Source organism: Meleagris gallopavo, chromosome 6 (genome assembly GCF_000146605.3).
Source record: "Meleagris gallopavo isolate NT-WF06-2002-E0010 breed Aviagen turkey brand Nicholas breeding stock chromosome 6, Turkey_5.1, whole genome shotgun sequence".
Classification (NCBI taxonomy): domain Eukaryota; kingdom Metazoa; phylum Chordata; class Aves; order Galliformes; family Phasianidae; genus Meleagris; species Meleagris gallopavo.
In genome coordinates, this window is record NC_015016.2 from 20,856,453 (window position 1) to 20,883,558 (window position 27,106).

At 40.8% G+C, this 27,106-nt stretch overlaps 1 long non-coding RNA gene across 1 annotated transcript; it reads right to left on the reverse strand.

Moving 5' to 3' along the window:
• Window positions 1-18,806, reverse strand: LOC109368184. Its single transcript, XR_002115952.1, has 2 exons — window positions 18,683-18,806; window positions 1-5,271 (listed from the first exon to the last, which is right to left on the reverse strand). It is a non-coding gene; the product is annotated as an uncharacterized LOC109368184 (long non-coding RNA).
• Between the last annotated feature and the right edge of the window lie 8,300 nt (window positions 18,807-27,106).

Genomic DNA, 27,106 nt, shown 5'->3' on the forward strand with positions numbered 1-27,106 from the left:
TTTTTTCTTTTTTTTCCTTTTTCTTTTTTTCCTTCTCCCGCCACCTTTTCTATTCACTAGGCACCCATGCATGATGCTTTTGGGAACCATCAAGAAACTGTTTTGCTGTAGTACCCCCCCAGCAAAGCGCTCACAACCCGAGCGTGTTCCTTATGGGACTGGCACCTGCAAATCGTACTAAAATGCACCACAGAAAAAAATGGCAAAACTTTGCCAATCTGCTCCATCTCCATGGGGCAGCGCACACGTGGAGTGCCTCACTGCCATCTCTGTGCCTTCCAGCCCATGGCAGGGCCCAGGGGTGGCTTCAGGGGCAGCCCTTGTCAGGGTTGAACTGGGAGAGAGCAGATCCAGATATCTTTAAATGGGAAATGTAATTTAACTCAGTGGGTTTGTAACTCAGAATGTGTGCTGTGTGTATGGCATCATACACTGTATGATTTCCAGAAACTAAATATTTAAATAGAGATAGATCTAATACTACACAAACAAAAAGAATTCTGATCAGAAAGAAGCATGTAGTTACTCTATCTGGATATGCAGCGCTACTAACCACATATAAAACCCTACAGCTTGAACAAAGCTTGTGTTCCGAGCTCCAGAACTCAGCACAGCTCCCTGTTTCCTTCCTGGTTCCATGAGGCTCAGCAGAAGCACCCAGGACGTGGTGAGGGTGGCACCTCTGCTTTCTCCTGGGGCGAGGGGAGCTGGTCCCAGTGAGCTGGCAGGGAGCGCTGTGCAGATGTCTGCCACTGACCATGTGTGCTTTGCAAGTTTCATTTGTGCTCATGGTGTATTTTATTTAAAAGCACAGAAATTCTGCAACGACTTCTGAAGTCTGTGGTTTGTCAGAAGGATGCTGAAGTTCATGGCAAACACCATAACCTTTCTATGTGAAAGTATCGAAGATGGAAAAAATCCCATCCCATTCCAGGGTTCTAGGTACTGGCAGCACCTCATCTGTTTCCTTGTTTAGTACTATTTCTGGTTTTCTTCAATGAATTCTTCTTCTGTGAGAAGGGAGCATGGGGACTCTGTGTCCCTTGGAGAAGTGACTGTACAGCCCTGTTTGGGACGAGAGACAGCCCTTGGCACCCCTGGGTCCAGCTGTGCTGCTGGCTGTTTTGTTACCACTGCTGCTCACACAAACTCAGCCTTCTCCCCATATCCTCCCTGTATTAGGGGCAGCACATGTGGTCCTCTCCTTTAGAAGCCTTGTGTCTGCACTGCTGTGTGGGGAAGCCAATAGAGATTGCTGTGAGATGGCAGCGCTCCTTCGGTCAAACCACATGAATTTCCAATGCAGAAGTGTGGGACACTCGGTGCGATGTGATGTGATACAAAGGTTTTTTTTCAGAGGCTCTTTCAAAAAATGCTGTCACTGTTCTTTCCCTTCCTTTCCACCTGAAGGTCACTAATACACCTCTGTGTCTCTGAGGATGGGGTTCAAAGGAGCCACAGAAAACCCTCAGACTGACCTCAAACCATTTTCTCAGTTTTCTTTATGTGAGGCTTGGGGGATTTTGGAAGGAATTTCCAAACACAACTAAATACCAACATGAAACAAAATGGATATTACAAATAATTTGTCTTAGAGGCTGAAATGACTGAAACGAACTGTCAGGATTCTTAGAAAATATCCAACCTATTACATTGGCTTTAAAGCTCAAAGTCAAGAAGATGTCGGAAATAATATACATTTTAGAGACATTACAAATCATCAAGACAATCTGCTTTGAATAAAAGGTTTTCTCTTTCATAACAACATTTAAAAAATGTTTTGTGCATTGCTTTCCTAAAAGCAACACTGCTTTTGTTGTTAGCGAATTGGAATGAGTAAGCACACGTTTTGTATTGTGATGGCAAAGGGGGTTTTTCCACAGAGAAATTAATAAATCTCTGATTATAACTGAGAATATCTTCTTTTTTTCTCAATTTACATACATGCTGAGAAATTCGTGTTTTAAGCAGTTCATTAAACATTTTGAATTGAAGGCAGGATAACGTGAGTTGCTCATTCTAAAGTTACTTCAACCTAAAGGGCTTTGTTTCGCGTTGGGGAAAATATTGGGAATGCTTATCGCAGGAGAAAGAAATGAGATTTCTCTCTTCATCCCTGTTTTCTCTATGAAAGTGAGTTTTTAACTTTCTTTGTTCAATTCCAGTGTTTTTAATTTTAGTATTTTTAATGTAACACTGGAAAAAGAGAAACAACTTCTATTGAACTGCGTCTAAACCAGGAAAATCCTAATGTGTTACCTGAATTGAAATTAAATTGTGATTAAACCACATGAAAACAAAGTTGAAATTAGGTTATGTGCTGTGTATAATCCATAGGTATAAAAACAGGGTCTGTGGAGTTGCTGGAAACAATGAATAATGCGGTGGTGTGGAAATGGGTAACAGGCAATTACCAGAATGACTGTAAAGCAGTTGATGAAAAGAAGCTGGTGGTGGCAGTACCAAGAAGTGTGATGAATAGCTCAAGACTTTCAGAAAGGATGAGACGCTGCTTTGTTCTGCTCTGTATGTTCTATCTGTGTTTCAGGAGCAGAGGTTCTGCTGGAGATTCTGATGCTGAGCTTACCAGAAGGGTCTGCACGGCCGCCCTGCAGTTGCCTTTCAGAGTACAAATGTTCATACAGCTTTGGGAAAATGAGTTACTTTGGTTATGGGTTATTGCTGGGTTTTGGTTGTTTGCTCGCATCTTTAGTCTCAGATAGCATGATTTTGTAACTTTTTTTTTTTTTAAGATATTTAACCTCATGAAAACACTTATACTAATGAGAGGGTAACCATCTTAGGAGGGACATAAGTCAGTTCTTATGAACACAAATATTTAGAAGAAGCCAGAATTTGTTTCAAAGCAGCAGAAGCACAAATTAACACTTTTTAGAAGTTCCCTTTAGTGAGCTGACAGAGGTTTTCTAAACAAACCCATTGGGATTTGCACTGCACAGAGCATTATTTCTGAAAACGTCTTCCAGACATTGCATCTCATTGTGAACTTGGCAAGGATGATTTTCAACTCTCAGTAGCTGTGTTATACGTGTGTCAAAAGGAGCAATAAATGGATACTCAATATCTTAAAACTGCTTTTAATGAAGGAGGGGCATAATGAGAAACATGATATGATACCATTGAATGCTGTGAATTAATTCCAATACTACGTGCTAAAATACTTTCCATATGTACCCTCTTAGATAGCTGAACACAAAGACAAAAGCAATAAATCATATTTAGAGAAAAATAATTCATTAACAGTAATGCATTAACATTACTATCTAACCCTTGTAAGATGTTGGTGACTGCTGTAGAGCTGGCAGTGATGAAGGCATCTGAGGCAATTACCTGATGATTGTTTGGTTTATTTTTCATTCAATCAGAGCCTTTGTTTATAGCAGATAACTTTATGTTTTACAAATTGTATCTTTCCATTACTACAGCAATAAACCTATTATTTTTCAGTACAAACAACCGTGACACAACGTTGGGTGTTTCGGCACACACAGGTTTCCCCGTATGTGTGTACAATTTGGCAATTGCCCATCACAGGAGTGCTGAGAGTAGTGCCACATGCAGTGCCTGCCTCCAGACTGCAGCACCATCACTTTCCCCACACCTGCATCTTCCTGGGAGCACACCAGCAAGATGCAGCAGGCAGGTTCCTGCCCAGCTCCATGCACAAGAGTTGGGGAACTTCATCAGCTTCCTTCTGAATGTTGACTCTTCAAATTATTACACAATGGGAGATCAAGCACAAAATGTATATGTTATTTTTTCAGAGAAACAGCTCACTGTGTTTGCATGGGTGCCTTGAAAGTTTAGCTTTGCCCCCTCTGTATCCCACTGCAGGGGAGCCTTGTGCCGAAGAGCTGTTGGTCTGGGCCAGGGGAATGGAAGGAGGGAAACAGGGAAAGATGTCCTGCAAGGGCAGTGATCACGGTACTGAGCTTGCCAGAGTTCAAGAAGCATCTGGACAGTGCTTTCAGACATGTGGTCTGATTTTTGGGTGGTCCTTTGTGAAGCCAGGAGTTGGACTTGATGATGCTTATGGGTTCCAGCTCTGGATATTCTGTGATTCTATGATCAGTGAGAAAAACAGAGCACCGAGAGCTGGAGCTGGAGCCCTGGTGCTGTGGGCTAGCACAGAGGAGGATGAACAGTGGCAGCTGGCTGATGCTGGTGGCATGCTTGGTGCTGTGGAGCTGGCAGCCAGGCCATGCAGAAGCAGCACTGCCTCCAAATCCCCGGCAGGAGGGACAGTGGGCAGTGAGCGGCGGGTGGCCAGGATGGGCACAGCCAGCTCCCCCACAGCCATACACACCCGGCTCCAGAAGCCACTGCCATCTCCCATCTGCGGCCCTGGCTGGCACACCTCCATCCAGCCCCAGTGCTGAGCCTGGGGTGCTGGCTGGGCCTAAGGATTAATATTTTAGAAAGGGGCTCACAGAGGCACCCAGCAGCTGGCAAGAGCCAGTGACTGAGGGATGCAGTGCTTCTCCCAAGTGTTTTCTCAAGGTTGCAGTCATTGCTGGATGCCTTGTGCTCTTCTATGCTTCTTAAGAGTGATACTTGGCATGGATAAGATTCCCCTATGCCTCTCTGTTCTCTTTGTTTCACTGGCTTTTCCATCTGCTTCAGAGAAGTAAGTGTATATACATCTATGTACATCCATATTCAATGTGTGGTCACATCTTACTTTCTTCATGCACTTTGTATATTCATACTCTTAACCTCTCTTTTCCATTCAGCGTAGGAGAGCCAGATCATTAGCTGTGAAAACTGACATTGTCCATTAAAGCTTCCAAAGAAAACCCTATTTGACTCACATACCAAACCCCTAAACTTCTTCTGCCATTCAGCTCTTAAAAAATGACTCACAATATGACTTATTTTAGATGTAGCTATGATCAGAAAAGTTGGCTAAAGAAAACAGTACTTTACTCCACTGGTCTGGCCCATAGTAAACTCAACTTATCTGCTGGTAACAGTGACTAATACAAGATTTTATAATTTTTTCTTCTGTTAGTGGCACGGAGAGGGTGCAAACTTTGAGTGCAGATAACGCAGGGTCCAAGTTCTTAAATTTGTTCCAATTGTGGGTTTCCTTTCGTCTTTCAGAGAGAGCTCAGTCTACCCTGGAGCTCCCATGGCTCTCATCCGGTGAGGCCAGAAAGCTTCCATGAGTTTCACTTGGGAATTCCCCAGATTGGATCTGAAAATCACCAGCCCACCAAGACCTCAACATATGCCATCTGTACAGCCACACTGCAGAGAGATTGCATATTTTACTTAGTAAAAAATGAAACGTTTATGACAGTGTGCAGGAAAACCTGTTGTATGGGATGGGGACACTCTAAGTATGATATCACTGTAAGTCAGTGAACGTTTAGCTGATAAATCACATGAGAACAGGGCCACATACAGCCTCTGTTGTCAGTCAGCAAAAGAAATAAATAAGAATTAAACAGAAATAATGCAATGCTTGACTGTAGAGAAAATGCGAAGTTTTTCAGTAAAACTGCTGTGAGCAGGAAAGAAATGTGTTGCGCCAAAGCACCAAGAAGCACTGTGCCATATAACCCATCGTGCTGTATACACCTGCCAGCTGATGCGGGTGAGGAGCAGCTGTGTAAGGAAGCCATGTTTCATTGCTCAGACATAACAAAGTTACTGCTGTGTCAGTGGCTGATTTATCTGGATCTCTCCAGCTCTATCAGATCTGCGCTGTTTCTTGATCTGTATCAAGAACCAGTTGGCCTAATTTATGGCACTGATCTATGTTAGATATTAAATTATACTTCCTAAAGGTAAACCTGAAGTACAAACATCCTAGAGCAGGGTCAGGTAAGCACAAGAAGCAAACGTCTTTTGGGAATGATCGAATGCTGCTCCAGAGACTGAGGAGACTGTCCCCATTCAGCTGTATATATTAATGATGACATACAACCCTTGAGGATAAAGATGGCCATACTTACTGGCATCAAAATAGCTGTCCCAGAATGCATAACGCTTTGGATAAGGAAGTCATTTTGTATATTCTGGAAGAGCCTGAGCACATGGAAGCCCTGTAGCTGACTGCTTTCTGTCATTTAATAACAGTGTTTGACACGGATCATGCTGCGGCTACAGTGTCACACCAATGCACCCACCTGTGTCCTCCCAGCGAGCTCGTAAATATACAGCTACAATTTGGAAAGAGAAAACTTGATCTGCTATACACACCTCGATGGATTAGGAGGCTGAGACAAGAACAGACTTTGAGAACAATGTGAATGACAGGTAGGAATGACATCAAATTAAACCAGCCAGCGTTATTTACCTCTGTGTGTCACCCATTGATGGCATCCATGTGCAAACTGTCATAGGTGACAAGTACAGAACTGCCAATGTGATGCAAAGTCAGTGCACCTACACAACTAAAATACCCACGCTCTTTAAACTAGAAACTATATCTGGATACGGCCATGATGGGTATTACACTCCCTACAAAACTGTATCAGCTATACCTCTATACGGTTATAACTGTTTGAGGCTGATGGAACAGTTGCGTTGAGTAGCGTGGAGGTTGTTGCAGATTCTTCATCTGATTCTATGCCATAAGCACAGGCCGTGGTGTCTGGCAAACACCCTCCTATTGCCCATGACATAGCCTAGAAAGTGCTAGTGAATCACAGCCACCACTTTGTTGATTTTATTCTACCGTATGTTTGTGCAAACCTCATTGTTTCTACAGCAGGCATAAAGTGCCATGTATGCTGAAGTCATGCAGATAACAGGGGCTATAAAGTATTGCTGTCCACTGCTTCACTGTTTGAAGTGAAAGTAAGACTCTGCAGGTATGTGGTATGTTTTCAGGGTGAAAGCACCTCTGCCAGTGTTCAGTGTGATCTCACGGCACATGGACTTACATGCATAACTAACTTCTAAAACCAATCAATGTTGCTTGCATAAATGCCCTTGCTTGTCCACAGGAATAATGTATCCCTTAAGGCTGCAATACATTTTAATCTGTTTAGTAAATGTAATGCAATACTACAGTATGAAAAAGACTTGGGAAACTGATGTTGAGCATGCAGTAACTCATTTTAGGAACATTCCAGGTTCATAAATACATGAACTGTTCATTATCCACACATACCAGAAAGCTTCTATCAAATATAATTATGCACTAGATTATGTGCAATGGATGACTGCCAGTGTTCCCTGCCAGTACGACCACTGTTAGGAGATGGTCAGCTCTGGGTATGCAATCTGCCTTCCTTAAACTGGTTTAGCAAATTAACATTTTGTGTACATGGCTGGTGCAAGCAATGTGCAGTAAAAGTGGACCCTGATATCAGGATGTTACAATCTGTATTTTTATATAGGATTTCAAGCACCAGACTTCAAAACTTGACTTTTAAAAAGCCCTCCAGCTGCACTGGATCGGAACAAAGATCTCTGTAGTGCACTGATAGCGTTTAATAACGTATGCCTTGGAGAGGAGGCATTATCAGTTCCCTGCCCTGCTATTACTTTTTCAAAGTAGAGGAAGCAGTTCAATGCCAAAAACTATAGGTTAAAAGCCTCGCATTCAAGCCTCTTCTCTTGTGAAGCCAGGAGTTGGACTTGATGATGCTTATGGGTTCCAGCTCTGGATATTCTGTGATATCCTTGCTCCTGCAAGGGGGGGATCGGTGTGTGCCAGAGTCACCACTGCTGTGTAAGCCCATTGCCCATGTTCACCTTTGGGGTGAAGACTGCAGAGTGCCCTACACAGAAGAAAACTCTATATTTACAACCATCAGTAAACTCCTACTTTATCTTTTTCCTAGCTAAGAGTATCCCAAGCTTTAATAGGAATTGCATCACCTTCCAAGCGTGGGTGTACACAGGCACACATGCGTGTACACACACAGCTCAAATATTTTGCCCCAAACAAGACCTAACAGCACTGACAAAACTCATGAAGTATTATAAAGAGATGACATTAAGAAGCCAAAAAAATTACCTGAGGCTTGAACTGCGTAACTGCATATTTTGTGATAATATAACTATGTAGAAATCAGATTAAATATGAGAGCTGCTCCAAAAGTAATGCCTTCTATTTTATGATTCTGGCCTGTGATGCCAGAGGCAGTAGAGGTTGAACCTTCCTACTAGTATTCCATTTTGTTGCTGTGTGACAGATGGCAGCAGAAGGGTGGTCTGACAGAATAGTATCTGACATGGGAATGCGCATGAAGTAAAGGTGTGGAACTGAATTACTCCGTGTGGAAAAAATGGCACCCACTGACATTCATTGACACTTGGTGAATGTTTATGCAAACCGAACAGTGGATGTGAGCACAGTGAGGTGATGGGTGGTGCATTTTAGCAGTGATATCTGCGACAGCGGATCACCTCTCCTGGTGCTGATTTTTGATGAGTGCAGCATGCAGCTCTTGTTCATCACTGGTGAAAGTGCATTGCTAATAGCAGTGACTGTATTGAAAAATAGTGGTTTGTAGCGGAGAATTTGCTCTATCAATAGTGTCATTGTGCTCTTTGTTGTAGTTTCCATGGAAATATAGAGGAGGCTTTACTATCAAAGTAACCTATGTAAAGAATTATGAACAAAATTGTGCTGAATGCTGGGACTCCTTCTAATCCAAGAGAGCTGGGAGTGCTGCAGGGTTCCATGTCAGGACAGGACCTGGGTGTGCACCGCTCACTGTCTTCTCCCTTCCTTTGCCCATTCTTTATGCCACAAATCCCACAGAAGGTAAACCCAGATTCCTGGCTGGACAGGACCTGCCACTGGGATGGTCAGAATGAGCCCAGTGACTTACAGTGGGTTTTCACTGCAGACTGACTTACCTGTACTTCTGACATTTCAAATTCTGGACTAACATAGCTATTGTTTGTTTGATTTCCCAAAAGCTTGGTCATGTCAAAATTTACTGCACGTATTTTAAAAAAACTTAGGGAAAAACAACAACAACAACAACAACAAAACAGAAACAAGAACAGAAAGCAATAGAAGAGACACACGTACACAGATGACTTCGCCCAGCCTTTCCATCACTGGTGTAAGCGCAGCTCTTATCAAAGTCTTTCTGTCTGCTTCTCTGATTAAGTTCTCTGGTCTGTTTTCATGTCATAACTGAGCAGATCTACCAGATCTGCCCCTTGGCACTGCTCAGAAGCGAATCTCTCTCTGTTAACACTATGACTGAATGTTTTGGTTTATCCCTATATATGGACAGATTCCAGGAAATACTAATGCATCAAAATGCTTCTGGCAAGGAATTCAGATGTCCAGATTTGTAATCACCATCCTGAAAACTCCCACTCTCTCTCTGTTGAAGCTTCAGAGTGCTGCATTCAGTCAGTCAGGTTTCTGTGTCTGGGGCTGCAGCTCGAGCACAAGGTATGAACGTCCCATAGCAACATGGTTCAAAAGTCATAAAAATAGTAATTTAAAAGATCGACCCAGAACAATAGGCTTCTCACTAGTCTATCTGAAGGTAAAATTTGGACTGGCTTCTTCCCAAGCACACATTTACTTTTGTATGGCTTCCACCATCCTTGAAAGCTCTCAAGGGCTGCGAGCAACAGCTCTGCTGTCACACCTGCCATTCAGAGCAAGCTAGATTGCTGCAGTTAAAAACTGAAGGTGCTCTTGTGTTTATTGTATAATTAGGGTGCTTTCAATACCAATAACACTATTACTGGAGACTGATAATCCAAGATAAGAATCTTACAGCGATTCTCACTCTTTTATTGCGTGAACATGTGGTGGGTAAATACAAGTGTGCTGCATAGTAACTGCCCTTTCTTATGCCTAAGGGAAAATAAGTCATGTGGCATTACAGAAAATATTGCTTCTGTCAAGGTTCTGTCTCCTCAGAAAATCAGAATCCTTTTCTTCGCTCTTCTAAAATCGGTGTTAGTGGTTGGGATCAGGTGACAGATGATTTTTTAATTACATGTTTCTTGCCATGCTTTACTGAAAAATGCAGTTAAAATTTCTCAGCATATGGAGATGCTTTCTAAGATACGGAATGTGTTCTCAACCTCTAAACACAAATTAACCCTAACTATCAGAAACTACAGTATAATGACAAGCAAAGCCTCTTTCTGAGGTATGCAGAAAGAGACAGGGTACTTGAGCACAACAAAGACTCTCACACTTAAAACACGGGGCCCAGCATTGATGCACAAGAGTAAAAGTCTTCATCCTTAAAGAGTTTGGGTTCAGCCAGCCACAAAATGTTGCTCTGAGCAGTCCCTCACCGTGAGGAGCTGAACTCCCCAGCACTGGATGGAAAGATCCCTTGCACCTTCCAAAGAGGCTCAGTAACTTTTAGGACTGAACAAACTGCTAATTAGTAGGGCAATTTGAATGCACAATTATGATATCTGAAATTTTTTTGTTGTTGTTGTTTTAACTAGGAGCAACCATAACAAGGGATGAAGCACAGAGCTAGCTGGAAATCTAGACACAGGGATGCATCAAAAGCGACAGCTTTTTGAATGGGTTGTGACAGCTCCTCTAAAAAATCTATTTAAAGTTCAAGGGAGAAAAGCATGCAAATGGGAGGCCTGGCTTTCAAATGTCTACCCAGCGGCTTGCAAGAGCTTCCAGGGGAGCTGCTGGGAACTCAGAGGCTGCTCAGGACTCTAAGGATTTTATAAAACACATCTATTATTTAGATGTCTAACTTGAGGCTCCTGCTTCCAAAGTCAGGTTTTGTATCTCCATAATGGGTTGGAGACTTATTCATGTACAAAAAGAAAGAGATCTGAGGATTACTAGTTTTGCTTACTATCCATCAACAACATTTTTGTTTTTCATCACTCAAAAAACCCCTCCAACCAGTAACAAATTAAAAAATTGAAATTTAGGAGTGCAGCAACAGGCTAGCTGCACACGAATCAGGTCTTTAACCTAATGGCTTGACACAGAAAAACATAGGAATGAAACCAGTAACTGCGGTTGTTGCTTATCAGCTACACAACAAGAAATTTGAGTCAGCAAAGTGAGCTGTCAGTGCTGCACACATCAGATCAAGCAGACAACTGTCTTTTGCTGCAGTTTAATAAGCAGTGCACAAACTTAAAATGGAACTGTGAAGTGGTTACACTGAAAGCCCACCACAGTACTAGGAGGCCATAAGAAATTACTGACAGTAACCATTTTTGTCTTCACATGTGCTGGACTTCAGATATTTGGAAACTTTTTTTTCAGTTGTTTTATGTTTTGGCAGAAAGAAAAATATACGTGGCTCTTGAGAAAGAATTTATTGTTTAATGAAACTGAAAAGTTAAAAGTAAATGAACAAAGTTACTGGAAATTTAGCATTCTGCTTGGCAACAGAAAATGTAAGCCCTACTCCTGCAGTATATCCACACCAGCTCAAGCATCCAGAATAGACATAGGTTGCCCTGAAAATAACGTGTCCTATTTTTTTCCATGGAAACTACAACATATACAGGAAGTGCAATGACACTGTTTCACAGAGAAAATTCTCAGGCACAAAACAGTATTTTTCAGCATAGTCACCACTATCAGCTATGCATTTCCACTAACAATGAACAAGACCCTGCATGCCATGCTCACAAAAATCTGCATTTGGCGTCCTGAGCAAGAGTAATAAAGTAGGAAGCATTACTTTCAGCTCAGCCCTCATAGAAGCTGAGCAACTTACTATCTGTTCTCCACATGGAAGTGGTACAACTGGAGACATGTGCCAGAAGCTGAAAGCCTTCAACTGTTAAAACTGGATTCACAGAGAACATGACAGAGAGAACGGGTCTGGGTAGCTGGGTTGCCACGAATGAAGCTACTGAAGCCAACTGAGGTGGGAGGCTGGACCTTTCCTGCCACTTCAGAAATCTACAGCAGCACTAATTCATTGAAATTGGCTTTTGGCAGTGCAGAAGAGTGAAGCAGAGGACAAGTTTTGAAAATATTTCAGAACTGACAACGCACAACTTCAAAAATTGTAACTGCAAAAACCAAACACATTCTAAAATATGTTCTTTTAAATGCCTAACATGAGGTTATTCAGATCAGCTTCTGGGATCCCGGGCCTAAAGTGCTCCACGGTGTGCTGCTCCCTTGGACTGCCAGGCATCTCAGTTCTGGGCTGCTTCTGATTTTAATTAGAGAGGAATAATGATACAAGGGATCTTCTTTCACAAACCCCAGAAGGGAGGATAAGAATTATAAAAGGTAAAGGAATACTTCAGACTAAAGGAAGCAGGGATTATGAATTACAGGAAATATACTATTATATTAAATGTTCTTGTAAATAGGCATAGTTTGTTTCTTATCAAAGGCTTGCTTTTAGTTCCCTGTTCTACTTACTGCCTTTTGAAATGGATCCCGGGACTCAGTTCCTTTTGAGGTTGTTCGTTTTATCCAGTGGTGGAAGATTAATGTTAGAAAACAGGAAAAAATACTTTGCCTCAAAGCGTGCCAATAAAGGTAGCTGAATAACAGCACTTTGCAGGCAAAATCCTATCTAACTACATTTTGAGCAGAGCCACTGGTTGCAGTAAGGGCCAGAATGAGTACAACTCAGAAGTTGGCTCCTTCTATAGAAGAAGGGAACCTCTTTTGAGTTGTACCCATTTCTATACAAGTGTGAACTGCAATAATGTGTGTCAATCACGTTTAGCATCATTTGATCTTTGTTATTTTTGATTGGAATGGGCTTTACCTAACTCAGTAGAGCCTTTGAGCACCAGGGTCCCACAGGACAAGCCTGTTATCAGTGCTGTAGGAAGCAGAATTTTATAACAGCAGTTCCCTCAACCCTCAAGGCTTTTGTCAATAAAACGTGGTAACGTTGATGCTGAGACACCATCCTGCAAAACCTGATGATACAGCAAAGTTTTGTGGAAATTGGAAACGCGCAGCTTAAAAATGCAATTTTTCTTTGTTAAACCATGAGGTGCACCTATCTCTCTGATCACCTGGATGACTGCTGCAAGTGGTATGACATCCTGCCATCAGCCTGGGGCAGCAGCTTTTTGCCAGGAGAGCCCTGCCATACTGTTGGGTTGGACTCTTTTGGAGGCTCTTTGATCTATAAATCCCTCACGGTGCAGAAAAAGAAAGAGGTCCTAGAAGTCCTGCATTATCAGTTGGGTCAGACACACTGTTAGAGAATCTTGTGTAATTTTGAGATCTGGTTTCCAAGAAAACTATGAAGCTGAGAAGCTAAAAGAAAATAAAAATCAAAACACAGCTGAACGTATTTTTTGAGACAGTAAAAAACACAATCAGACTATGTTGAAAAAAATCAGTCATCATCTTTTGTTTTCAATTACATTTAAACTATGTCTAAAAAAGTTGGTTCTTATATCTGCAGAATCACAGAGTGGTTGAGCTCTGAATGTGCCTTTGTAGCACATGCCCAAGTCCTGCCCAGGCAGGGCTGAACAGAACCACTTGCCCAGAGCCACATGCAGGTGACATCTGAGCACCTCTGAGGATGGAGGTTCCATAGCCTCCATGGACAATGTGAGATATTTGTCTGTGGATAGAAATGAGTGAAAAGAGAGACTTTGTTCTTTCTTCCTATCAGGATTTACAAAGGTACATCTCACTTCTGTGAATCAGGTATTCAGGATGGATATCATCAGCTGCTTCTTTCCCTCTACTTCTTCACACGTGAATGATATCCATGACCTAATGGTCCCTGTCAACAGGGTAAAATGATTTAGGGAACTTCACAGCTAGACTGAAGATACTTGTTTCTCATGAAGGAGCATTGGCTCCCAAAATACAACATAATACAGAGTCTGCAGCTCTGCAACCACACATCCGGCTTTAGGGCATCCTGCAAGGCTCTGATGGAATCCAGAGGAGAGGAGGGAATTTTGCATTGCGCTGGGGATGGCAGGACAGCCGTGTGTTTCACAAGAACTCTCTTCATGACTCATGTAAAACAGGACCAGGACAAAGGAGTAAACAAATTGCACAGGGAGGACTCTTCCCTCCAAATGGCAAAATAAGGAAAAGGACAGTAAACAAGAGAAAAAAAACCACAACTATAATAAGGGTTTTGAGGTGAGACGGGGGAAAATGAAGATTATGAGTAGAAATGTAGTTTATTCCCTGCCAACATCTGCAAAAGAATGTGGGAGTATGATGGGTGGAAAGATTGAGATCCACAATAGAAGGCGAGCTTTGCGCAGTCCATCTGTGTGTGTCTTCTCTGAACTCTGGCCACCAAAGGTCAATGCATCCTACTCTTTGATGATACTTTGCAGAGCAATGAAACTTAAGGAAGACAATTCTTATTATTCCAATTTCTATGCCCTTATTGAGATCTACTTTGGAACTTTTTTTTTTTTTTTTTTTTAAAGCATCTTTAAAGTTGGTGGCAAATAAATAAGAGCAATGTTTGCTCTCTAGGCTCCCTCTTCTGGCTCTGGGCTTGAAATTTTCTAATGAGCACTTTTCTTGGAATCATGTTCACTCCTATTGTCAGTGATGATGCTGATGCATAAAGAAATAAAAAGGAAGTATTGGCAAACTAGGAGAGACTCCTTTCTTGCCCAAGGCAAGGAGGGAATTAGGAAGACAAGAAAAGTTCAATATTTTTAAGGTGTGGTGGCAAAAGCAATTTTAAAAAGCACAAAAATACTCTCCTAGTTATTAATAAATGTTAGAAATTACGCAGTTGTAATGTAGGATTTTCCTTCAGATCCAGTAAATGCGGATATTGTGGTATTGCTCTTCAACCTCTGCGTCTCATTTCTCAGTAAGAGTTGAACTGGGACCAAAATATTTATCTAGTTCAAAGATGTCTTTCTCCACAATAGACCATAACAAACTGCTCTGAAGCCTAAAAGATGCAAATCTCGTCTCCGAATTCAAAAATACATTTATTTTCATTGACAAACAACCACAACTAAAGACCTGGCCGTATCAAAAAGGGAATGGCACAGTAGCAGCACAGGGGTGCATATTTGTCTCAGGGCATGCAAATACTATTTTTTTCCTGATCATTAAAGCCAGACAAGAGGCAGATACTTGAGGAAAAAATGAGTCTTTGGGTGTGGTACCTTCTTTTTTCTCATAAAAGTACTTTGAATGTGTACGGAAAGAGGGTTACAGAGCAGTAATAATATATCATTTTGTTTTTCTCTTCATTTTTTTTTCCAGTTAACGACATCTAAATGATCAAACCTGCAGGGTTTTTTTTTTTCCAATCTGATAAATCTTGCAGAGATCAAGAAAGTACCTTAGAAAATCACTTTAAAAGGCATCTTATGCTGTGGAATAATTTACAGTTAACCACTGAGAAGGGTTTGAGGAGCATGGATAGATTCTCTCTCATACAGAAGAGGACAGGAGCTGTGGGTACCCATGAAAATCAGGTCACAGTCCTCTTGGGACAGAGCTGCCACATACCAGGTACTAGATTCAACCTTTTCTCTCTATCTTACTGAAATATAATAGACAGCTTATGTTGAGGGATGAATTTGACCAACGTTTGGTGGTTCGTTTGGTCCCTACAGCCCTCAGATTGATCTTTCCAACCTGCTGGAGCAGATTTGTCCTAGTCAGTGCCACCAAGCCCTTACAAAGACATCCCTGCATTCAGGCCCCAGCTCCCGCCCTTGACTTAAATGAGTTTCACCCCTGAGCTTTATCCTTTTACTATCTGTCCTTCTATCCCACCCTTTGCAACCTGCATTTTGCAGCACAGACTTGTGCATGAGTATGTTCATCATAACATATAACAGAGCTGGTCATATATTTCTGGATTACAGCTGCCCTGAAACAAAGATAGGCAGTGCATGTGAAGAGGCAGTCAGACTTTAGGACTGAAGGATCTCTGCTTTGCTATATCATGAACAGCTGAACAGCAACACAAGGGCAGCAAGAGTTTCCCTTCTCTTTAGGATGCCTATTACTTTCTACCACATGAAAATACCAATACTTTTTTTTCAAAAAATTCCATATCTCCATGGTTTTCAGACAGGCAATGAAGTTTGGCAGTGATGTAGTCTTGGAGTCAAGAAAACTTTGTGGGGATTATGCAGATCTGTTCAAAACCAGCAAACTTTCAAGATATCAGAAACTGAACCTTTCCTGCTTGGTTTTAGCCCTGTATCAGTGCTCCCTGAGATGCTGAATGCACACATGGCCTGCCTCTGAGCCTCAGCTTAGGACCTGCTAGCTAGATCTCTCCCCTTCCACCATAATGTTCATGGGGAACTAAGAAGCTGTTCATTCCTGATCTCTTCTGGCTGTGGTGAAGAGGTATTCATGCTGACAGCATGTTAACCTAGGACTGCAGAATGTGCAAAAGTGATCTTCTCCTTGGGATGGCCAACAACACCTTGAGGCTCTGCTACTGACTGCACAAATCTGAGAAACGCATGCAAGGGCTGCTACAGACAAAGCCTATGGGGGATTGACAGAGCCCCCATCCGTTAGCAGCCACCTTGCTAACACATGCTGGTGCTGTGTCTTACTTTTTGTTCCTTAAGCTGAGAATATTGTGATTAGTCTTTCTCTTGAAGTTGTGCAGCTCACAGCTCACTGTTGTTGCTGCAGTCATCACAGACATCCAGTGCAATTATGTTTAAAAGCAGGGTTTTATCTGTAAGGTTGTATCTGAGCTACTAAACTTGATTTCATACTATGTCCCTGCATCGAAGTACATAGACACAGATCTTAGAATTGTGGTCAATTCATTCAATTAATAGAGAACATCCAAAGAGCAGGAGTAAAAAAGGGTTTGTGGGGCTTGTGTTTGTGCTGCTATTTGCTGTGTCTTCACTTAGAGATGGGCAATATGCAATATAATATTTTCACAGTGAACCATTCGTAAAACTGAGGTATTATGTATTGGGGGAATCATACAAACACATAAAACATCAACATGGTACTGACATGGTTAACATCTAACCTGCACAAAGTTATTTCCTCAAACTTGCAGTTGCGTGTGACTGAAGGCATTAACTGAATACACACCCTAGGGACAACCTCTATCTGGGCATGAGCTGCTTGTTCCCCATTAAATCTCTGTTCTTTTTCTATCTCTGTATATTACTGGGAGGACGATCATTTATGAACTGCCATAAGCTAGCACAGTGCTGCAGAACAGAGCTCCTTCTTTGCAAAACTTAAAACGTACAGGCACAAGCCAGCACATTACCCTACAGACCAACTGCAGCACAGTCTGGTTGTTGCAGGATGCTCTGGGCAGGTGTCAGTGCTTTGCAACCATCCAGCCTTGAAACCCAAGAGATTTGTGGGTGGCAGGGACTGCCCAGCTGCACCTGATCCACTTGCATTCACTCTTCAGCTGTTTTTCTGAGCCACAAACTGACTTTTCTGTACGAGTGCTGGAGTTCTTAGCACAGGTATCTCCAAAGCAAAAGGTTGGTATACAAATGGTCTGCATATGCTTAACATTCAGCCTTATCTCTATTAAAAGAAAAGGGCCAGTCTAAAGAGTTTTATGTCTTTCATCTGTTCCAACATGATGTAAAGGCTGAAAATGGAAAGGAGCTAGAAGAACATAACAGGTGATTACTGATCTCCAACAGCCCTCCTTGAATTATTCCCAATAGGGACAGTTTCAGGACAAATGCAAATGATTTTGTGATAGGAAATGTATGCAACAAGATGTGGAACTGACAAAAAGGCAAAAATACACCTGGAAATTTTCCTATCTAGACAATAAACCAAGTGACTTACTTTTCTTAACTTACCATTATTATGAGATGATGGAATTTAAGAACTGGCAGACTTGATGCTAGCTTTAGATGACTGGGTCTCAAATGTAATTTCCCACACCAGGTAGGTAATTACGTATTTATTATGGATTCTAAACATCAGAGGAGAATGAAATGAGATTCATATTCAGTGATGAAGCATGTTGAGAAGAGAAAGTGGGAAAAGTTCCTTCAGTGATGATGTTTAAGACTACAAAAGAGTAGCATGAAGAGTGAAGTAGACATGAAGAGAAAACAAAGCTCTGGAAGAAGGCAGATGACAACTGATGAGGTAGGGTACTGGATTTGTGCAACGTGGGCACAGGTGAAAAGTTGAGAAAGCCCTTTCCCATGAGGTTGTCTTGTACAGATATAAATGTTAATGAACAAAGAGCTATTGAGCGATCCTTCCTTAAAACCTAGCCATTTTCCTACTAACCTCTTGCAGTGTTAAGTTCCAGTCTGACTTGACACCGCTTAAGGAAATAATTCCTGCTCTTTCTGAGAAGCTCACTGCCTTGTCATTTTTCAGTTTTTGGCCTACTGTTGCACAGGTGGGGACAGCTGATGGGCCGGCGAGTTGTGAAATCCCTGAGAATTGTGAATGTTGTGGTTGGGTGTCTCTCAACTTCTGTTTAAAAGTCATATTAATCTTTATCATCTCTGCATACATCTGAGACAACATAGCCTCCAATCTTTTCACTTTGTATTATAGAACTGTAAAGGTAAGTGGATACACAAAGGACCTTACCAGAATCAAACTTATCTTTCCAAGATTTTTGCTCTGTTGTGAGAATAGATACACTTTATTACAGGTAAGGCAGCACTCTTTTAGAATCCCTATAAACCCAAAGGGCCATTGCTAACATTAGTTGCTGACAGTAAATAGAAATACTTCTGCATTTTTTTTTTCACAAAGAATCAAAATTTATGAGAAGATGCTGTGTGTTTTAAGATGACTTACCAAATGATGATCCAAAATTAGCTTTCATCTCTGGTATTCTATCAGTTTAAGCCATGGTACAAGAATGGAATGAGAAATTGCAGCTGGAATTTCCACTCTCCATATTAATTTTCCACAGCTATCTTGTTCTTAAAAAAAAAAAAAAAAAAAAAAGGTTTGAAAACCCAAGATTTTATTTCATTCTTCATGTCTTATCAAAGCCTTTGGAAAGCCAAGGCACTATTAGTATAGCCACCAACTCCTATTCTTCTAGTTGGTGTTTATCTCTGAATATACTACTTTTTCAAAAGTAAAATTTACTTCCTCTTTCATGGCATGAGTTCTAAGTACTTCAAATAGCACCTGCCATACCTTACTATTATTTTTAATCACTCTGAAGAGCACCTGCTGCTATTACTTTGATTTTATCATTTAACAAATTTTTAATCCATGCAAGCTTGTTTGCCCAGTGATCCATTATTATTTGACTTCCTTATTAGTTTATCAAAACTTTTTGAAATACACATAAATGACATCTTTCAGGTTGTCTTTATCTACACATTTATAATCTACTCAAATCCTATCAAGGTATGTTATGTTTACTTCCACTTTACAGTTTCCGTAGGACTGTGAGGAGGCTGCATAGTCAAGCTGTTCCAAAATCTTTCTTAGATAATTTTGTAACACTCATTCTATTACAACACTAGAAATATAGGAGTTTACATTACAATCTCAGATTTTGCAGAATTTGGTTTCTTAAGATTTCCCTTTCTTACCCACCTCAGTGAGTAGCATCACAAAAGTGTTTGAGGTTGCTTCAAAACATCTTCCAGGATGAGATATGCAGAGTCTATTGGTCAACATGTTTTTGCAATTGTACTACTCTAGAATTTTCTGCTCTGGTATTTGTAGGAAATTTTTTACCACTTAGTCAGATTTAGAAGTCAGGTATCTATTGACATATTCTAAGTCTGCAAGGATAAAACTGGAACACGAGGCCGTGGTACTAAAGGAAAAACAGATACTTCAGTGGGGGCTTCTCTATTTTCTTGGTTACAGCTGCTCCAAGTTGCTACTTGTTGTTAAAGGAGAAATGCTACCTGCTCTGAAGAAGAGATAAATAGGTATCTTGGCCATAAATGCTGTAACATCTTGTAAAAATAAGGTTGCAATAACCTTTCTAGCCAAGATCAGACTGGGACCACTGTCCTATATTCTGACTGTTGTCTTGTTTCCTTTAGAACAAAGTTGAGCTTTAACACATTTTAATTACAGATTTCAAGGACTGAACGAGGCACTGCAATTTAGTTTGATCTCTGACAGCACAAGCCACATCTTTTTACTCTCACTGCATGACTGTCTATTAAACGTTCAACCTGTGCTGAATGTAATTCCTTGTGTTTGACTATGATAATTTTCACTAAAACATCTATTCTTTATTTAGATAGATCAAGAGATTGACGATCAATTATTTCTTTTGTGTGTGTGTTCCAGTAGTTAACAATTTCAATGTGAAAACAGATATGCCTTCTTTTAAAAATTTTATGTCATGGCAAGAACGTATTTTTTCCTTTTAAAGCATCAGAGTACCATTAAATGACTGAAAATAATAAAAATATATATTGAAGTCCACTGTTAGGTATTTCATTTGGCACGAATGTAGTGTTTCATTCCTCAAGACTCTTGAATGCTTTCCAAGCTTGCTGCAGACAGGTATTGCTACATGCACCAGGCAAAGCAAGGCACCTGTAATTAATAATTACATTGATACCAGCAACAGTACATCAAAATTTCAGAATGGGAATTAGAAAAGAGTGGCATATTTAATTGATGTGACAGGGAGATTTTGGTAAAGTGCAATAATGTGAGTCTACCAGATTAATCCATGCTTTTATGAGCAACCAACTAATTTCCACATTCAGGCATCTACTATTGGCTTTTGTAAAGTCGTTTTTTGGCACCCAGCAGTAATTGAGTTCTTTATGAATTTCCTTGCCAATGCCAACTGAACTAGATAAAGTATGAATTGAACCCATTAAAAGAAATTGTTGAAACTGTGGGTCTTGTATCAGCTACCTTAACAGTTCCATAACACAGTACTTTTCTTTCTTTCCTTCTTTCATTTTCTTTACATTTTCTCTTACTTATTTCTTTCATTCCTTCTTTTCCTCTTTCCCCCTGCCTTTCTTTCTCAGTTATCAGTTATTTATTAAAACAAGAGGCCCAAAAATGGTAAAAATAAAAACTTTAATAAACACAACGCCCCTGTAAAAACACCTAGAAAAAAAATAATAGATTCACAGAATCATAGAATCACTCAGGTTGGAAAAGACCTTCAAGATCCAACACAACCTAACCATACCACCCTAATTCTAATAGCCCTCTGCTAGATCATGTCCCTGAGCACCATATCCAAATGGTTTTTAAACACATCCAGGGATGGTGACTCAACCACCTCCCTGGGTAGCCTATTCCAGTGCTTAACAATGCTTTCTGTAAAGAAGGGCTTCCTAACATCCAACCTAAACTTCCCCTGGCACAACTTGAGGCCATTTCCCCTCATCCTGTCACCTCTCACCAGTGAGAAGAGACCAAGTCCGCTCTCGCTGTAAGCACCTGTCAGATACTGGAAGAGAGCAAAAAGGTCTCCCCTCAGCCTCCTTTTCCCCAGGCTAAACAGCCCCAGTTCCTTCAGTCTCACCTCATAGAGCATGTTCTCCAAGCCCTTCACAAGCCTTGTTGCCCTTCTTTGGACCTCCTCCAGCACCTCAATGTCCTTTCTGTAGTGAGATGCCCAAAACTGAACACAGTACTCGAGATGAGGCCTCACCAGTGCTGAGTACAGGAAAACAAAGAAGAAGAAAAAAAACACAACATAAAACAGAACAGCATCTGTGAACAAAGGCAGGATCTATAGAAGATTCTGTGAAGACTCCAGGGAAATTTTTTGTTATTCATTTTTTTATTTTAGATTAAAATTTTCTTCTCACTTGAAAATCCTTAACTGAATAAATCAGCTAATGGCATGAGTCTGGCTTCTAAATTTTGTCTGGAAAAGTTGATTCAACACGTGGTACAGTTGCAGTGAGCTCAACAGTTATTCTCTCAACTTTCTGGTGGCGAAGTCAGCTAACAAATAACTAGCTATTTAGCTTATTTTGAAGCATTCAAGCATTTGAGAAACTTCCCTCTATTCACCCAAAGCTCCTTCTTGTAGGATACTCATTTTCAAAGTTTCCCACTATACACACAGGAAAGTAGCACATATTTCTAAGAGCAACCTTATTCACATGTTTTATAGATTCCTATGAAAGCTCGCATTGCGACCTGGAGCATGAGAAATGTCAAGCTTTATATCCTTTAAACAAACTTAATGGAAAACTGCCTGCAGAGGCATTTATGCTCCAAAAATGTATATTTAAATATGAAAATATAACTGTTTGTGACCCATTACCGAGGCTTTGTGAGAGCCAATGAAATTGTTAAAACATTTTTTAAGGTTATTAAACATGTACATGAGCATAGATTTCAAACACAGTATATGATATTGCATTTTACCTTAAAGGGGAGATGTCACCCACTAATTTGAAATAATACAGGAGCTTGGTAAAGATGTGACTTTCTGCCTTAACAATTGAAGCCCAAATATCCTCAAAACATTGCTCTGACGAAGCTCTTAGAAGAAAGAGAACTGTCACTGAATTTCTTGATTGAAAATTTTGGTTGAATTAAAAAAAAAATACTGTCTATCATGCCAACAGCTTGGGAGATTAACTCAGTTATTAGTAACCAACAATCCAATCTTTTGGCTTTCTTCAAATGAATGACTAAACTGTATAAACCGAGTGATGAGAAGCTTTAATCATGATGTTCTTATAAGAAATAAATAATAATAAATGACCTAACTGGGGATTAAATCGGGGCCTTTTGGCTACTATTCCTCTGTTTTGTCAACTAAACCAGTAAAGTATCTGTCTGACCTAATGTTTGTTTTGTTGATATAATTCACTAAACCTATAACTTCAGTTGAAGTCTACAAAGATAGTTGGATGATTCAGATTAGCCTGCTTGGGTAAATGAAAAAAAAAAGAAAAACCATAAGCCGTTTTAAAAGAGTTTAGACTCTTCCTACTTCAGTTATTAAGAGCAAATATACAATAATATATTTTGATATAAGCAAAGATTCTCAAAGGTGTCAACACTCGAACCTAAATTTTGATGAATAGTAGTAGGATGTGCATTAAGGGCAATATCATTTTTCCTCACACTCTTACTATTTCAGTGGGAATAATTTTAGCTAGAACATTTCTTTGTACGCTTAGAATTAAATACACGACTGAACACAATAAAATTAAGGAAATGTAATATCTAACTTCATAGGATAAATGAGGACTATTAATGTTGGATGTGTAAGTTTCACTAATAAGCAATGTCCTGCTAAACCACGGCATCTTAGTCACATAATGCTTGCACCCTGCAAGAATCAGCACGAAGTGTCATTCAGGCACAGCAAGAACTCTGTGTAGGCAAACCCTGAGCAAATCAGAGGATCCTCCTTCAGCAACCTCTTTTGAGTGGGCCCCATCTGAAGAACTGGGCTAGAAGAAAGAAGGAACCAAAACTGCCAGTCAGCTGCTGGTTTCCATCTCCCTAAGTGATGAACAACATGCCATGTGCAGTTCATGATGCCTGTAAAAATGGGACTTGCCTGGCATGCTGTAAAGCCGGTGGGGTTTCTCAAGTGTCACTTGTTCCGAGTAGGTTTGACAATGGCCATTTCATGAGACACTAGAGGTGTTATTACCCACTGATCAAAGGTAATGGAAGAGAAAGCTCAGACTTCCTTGTACTCCCTGGGAAAGCTGTGCTTAGTGCAACCAATCACATCCCAAGCAACGTGAAAGGCAAACATCTGTGCCTCATTTGCACTGAATTCAGTTATTATCTCATCTACCAGTGTCAGGATCTCAAATACTACTAAGAATTAGCCTTCCTATTTCTCTTGCATCCTGCATCACAATTTCCTCTAGACTCCATCTAGATCTTACCTACCCTACACTTTTTCTACCACTTTTTGCTTTCTGTTTTTTAGGAGTTTGGATTAGCCAGCAGGGCAAATCTAATCTTGCAACATTTTGCTATGATTAGTTTGGCAAACTATGAGCCAATCCCAACCAGCACAATCTTATTTAATACAACTCTCCCTGTTTTCCAAGACTAGCCAAAGGAAAGCAGGAGCCAGCCACTCTGTAGTGCCACCAGAGGAATTCCAGCATCCAAAAATAGATGAGGGCTTTGTGTGCCACGTGTTGTACCTTCCAGCAACAGGAGCAATTGTGACATTTCCAAAATGACTTTCATTTATCTACTGCTGTTCTTTTTTTCTTGATTGGCACATACACCCTCACTTCAAGAAGAGAGATTTTCTGCATCTTAATACATTTTTTTAATTTTTTTTAATCTCAAGAAGTATATTTGCACTAGCAGGACGTGCTCATCCATCATAAGGTAATTTATATAAAAGCTGTGAGGAGGAGAAGTACAGTAACATGTGGAATAAATCACTGTCAAGTAGAAGACCTGTTTTTTAAACATATCTCTATGTTTAAGAATAGTTATAGGACTACATAAAGCAGACATTTCCCCCTGCTTTCCCCTTCAGAGGTAAGCCATTTCCTCAAGGATCAGCAGGAAGATGCTTCCTTCCCTTTACAGCTGAACCCTCTATGAGGGTAGCCCCATTCTGGGAGAGTCATCACTACGCAGATATACCCAGCCAGCATCTCACATCCCTCCTGACCTACCTGCACTGACCTCACAAGAGCAGTCCCTTAAGAAAATAACATCCCCCCGCAGCAGGGCCAGGCTTCTGTATAGCAGCTGACAAAAAGAGACAGTGCGAGATATATTGCCTTTTATTGCATGCAACAACTTCCTGCTAAATGCGAACATGCAGCTTTACAGAAACAGCTATCTGAAGAAAGCTTAACACACATAGTGCTGGACAACTGCAGCAACAAGAGCCGTAGGCCACAGACACGTTTGTCTTCGCAGCCAGAAATCTGCACGATCCTCTGAATTTCGTAGACCCTAACCATCAGGAACGACTTCCTTTTCTTCAAAACTGAACTAAGTTCACCAGAAGAATTTCCTTCCCTTTCAGTGTGACTCCCTATCCTCTAAGGCAAAGCCTTTTTATAGCAGCAGCTGCAATTGCATACAGCTGGTCGGCTTCCTGCCCCTCCTGTGTTAACTCCTTCCCTGCCTCTCGAGCTGGACCTGCTGAGAAGGAGGGGCTATGCTCGGCCTTATGACACCTCTGAGCCTTCACAGAGTTTCCCTGGCCCACTGTCTGGTCATCTCTTAGCGAAAAGATCACATGCGTATCCCCCTGTAATTTAACTTGATTAAACGAGTGGCTTTCCCCGCTGAACTTGCTCATATTTTAAAGGGTGAATTGAGGAAAAAAGGCATCACTGAGGCAGTCTCAGGCCATGTAATGATGCTTTCCAGAAAGGCACTGGCACCTGGCTGCAATGTGCTGATACCTCCCAGGGTGCTGCTGTGAGGCCGGGTCAGCTCGGTTCAGTCAGATCCGTGACGTGTGCATGCAGGCTCATGTATTCATCTGGAACATTATTCCGCAATGCATCATTCAAGGAACAGAGTATCTTCAACTGTGTTCTTAAGGGTCACTAAAAACAAGCTGCAGAAAGATTGACATTTTCAAGGGAAACTGTTTATAAATTGTCTAGTTTATATATCTGAAAAATGTCTTCTTTTGTTAAAAACACGTCCCCCATTTTTCCTAGCTCTGATTCTGCTTAAATTTCCCAAACCACCAGTTTACTTTTGGATATTTTGACCTGGTGATCAATTTATTTTTGAAGGCATAACTAACCGGAACAACAAGGGGAGGTGGGGAAGGCTTTTTTTAACCCAGAGCTATCAGTAAGAGCAGTGGGCACTGCCACAGCCCTGCAGTTCCTCCCCCAGTGATGGCAGCGCTGCTCTGCATGCACGGCTGACACCTGTGGAAGCAACAGGAGCTCACAGCTCACTGTGCCCCGCATGCGTGTGCAATTCCTGGAAGCCTGAGCTCATCTGCCTGTCCAGCATCTCCAGAAATCCATCCCTGAGTGTCTGCAAAATAGGTGACTGCATTAAAACTTGTATCTATACAAAGTTATTGTTTGAAGGCAATTTCTTTTAAATAGACCTTTTATATTTTTAGAATAACAACAGTAAAGCCAAATTTGGATTAGATATTGGACATTGTAATCTATACCTTATTGAACCTACGAGGAAAAAGGGGGCTAAAAATGGCACTTAATTATCTGTTGGTTATATCCAGACACAAAAAGTGCTGGGGTTTTGTCCTTGTTAAGAAGATTATCTTCGCTTTTTCCTCTGGAATGCATGTAAAACAGTTCTTGCCTTGCTGCAATCTTTAGGAAAAACATTCACTGCTAAATTACCTGTTGTCTGGGGATTCCCATTTTGCAATAAGCTGCTGAAATTGCATTTTAATATGGAGCCTTGACCTGTGCTGTGCATTTCTCTACACGGCTCTACAATCCATTTCTCTTATGGAGGTCCTGACCTGAGGAGCTCAACCTGGAACCTCAGCCACGGCCAGAGGGGGATAAAATGCAACACCTAGGAGATTTCAGTAAACAGTAAAACCATTCCAACCTAATCTGTGCTAAAATGCTTGGAATGCAAGAGCCACCGATGATGCCCCTTGTCTGTGTGTCTGACTGAATCCTTTCTTTTCTGGGAGGAAAGCAGAGCCTGGGAACTAGGCCAAATGCCTGCCACTTACCTTAAATTGGTCAGCCGCTTTGAAATTAAAAACACTGAAAACTGCAACACCAAGAAAACAAGGCTTCCTTCACACTACATGCAAAATGCAACATTGGGTTTGTTGTGATTTTTTTTTCCATTTTAGTCAGTGTATGCTTTTTTTCCATTTCTGCTCAAAGGTAGAAGCCAGTTACAGAATCCTGGCCAAGAATTCATTAAGGTTTATAAAAAATAGATTTATGGTTATTTAGGAGTTGGCACAACAGCATGTTGCTGCTGGAGAAGAAATATAGTTTTGAAATAGTCTGAAACAATGGATATGCTATTTCAAGGAAATGCTATACTGTATCTTCGCCTGTTATATTTAGAGAAATATTGTACAATGTATGTAGGATCGTCAGTAAGAAGACTTCTCAATGGTTTTATTTTCTTAAATACATAGTCAGTTCCAGAATTTATTTTGTTCCATAAGAATTATTTCATTGCTGCAATAAGGTTGGGTGGAATTAAAATGATGGAACAAATTCATCACTCACTGAAGCAGGTGCACCTATATGGAATGTGCTTTTGTGGTTTTTGTTATTGTTTTTTTTCCTCTATGTTCTCTGGAAGAAGTGATTAAAAGTACAGTACCAAAGG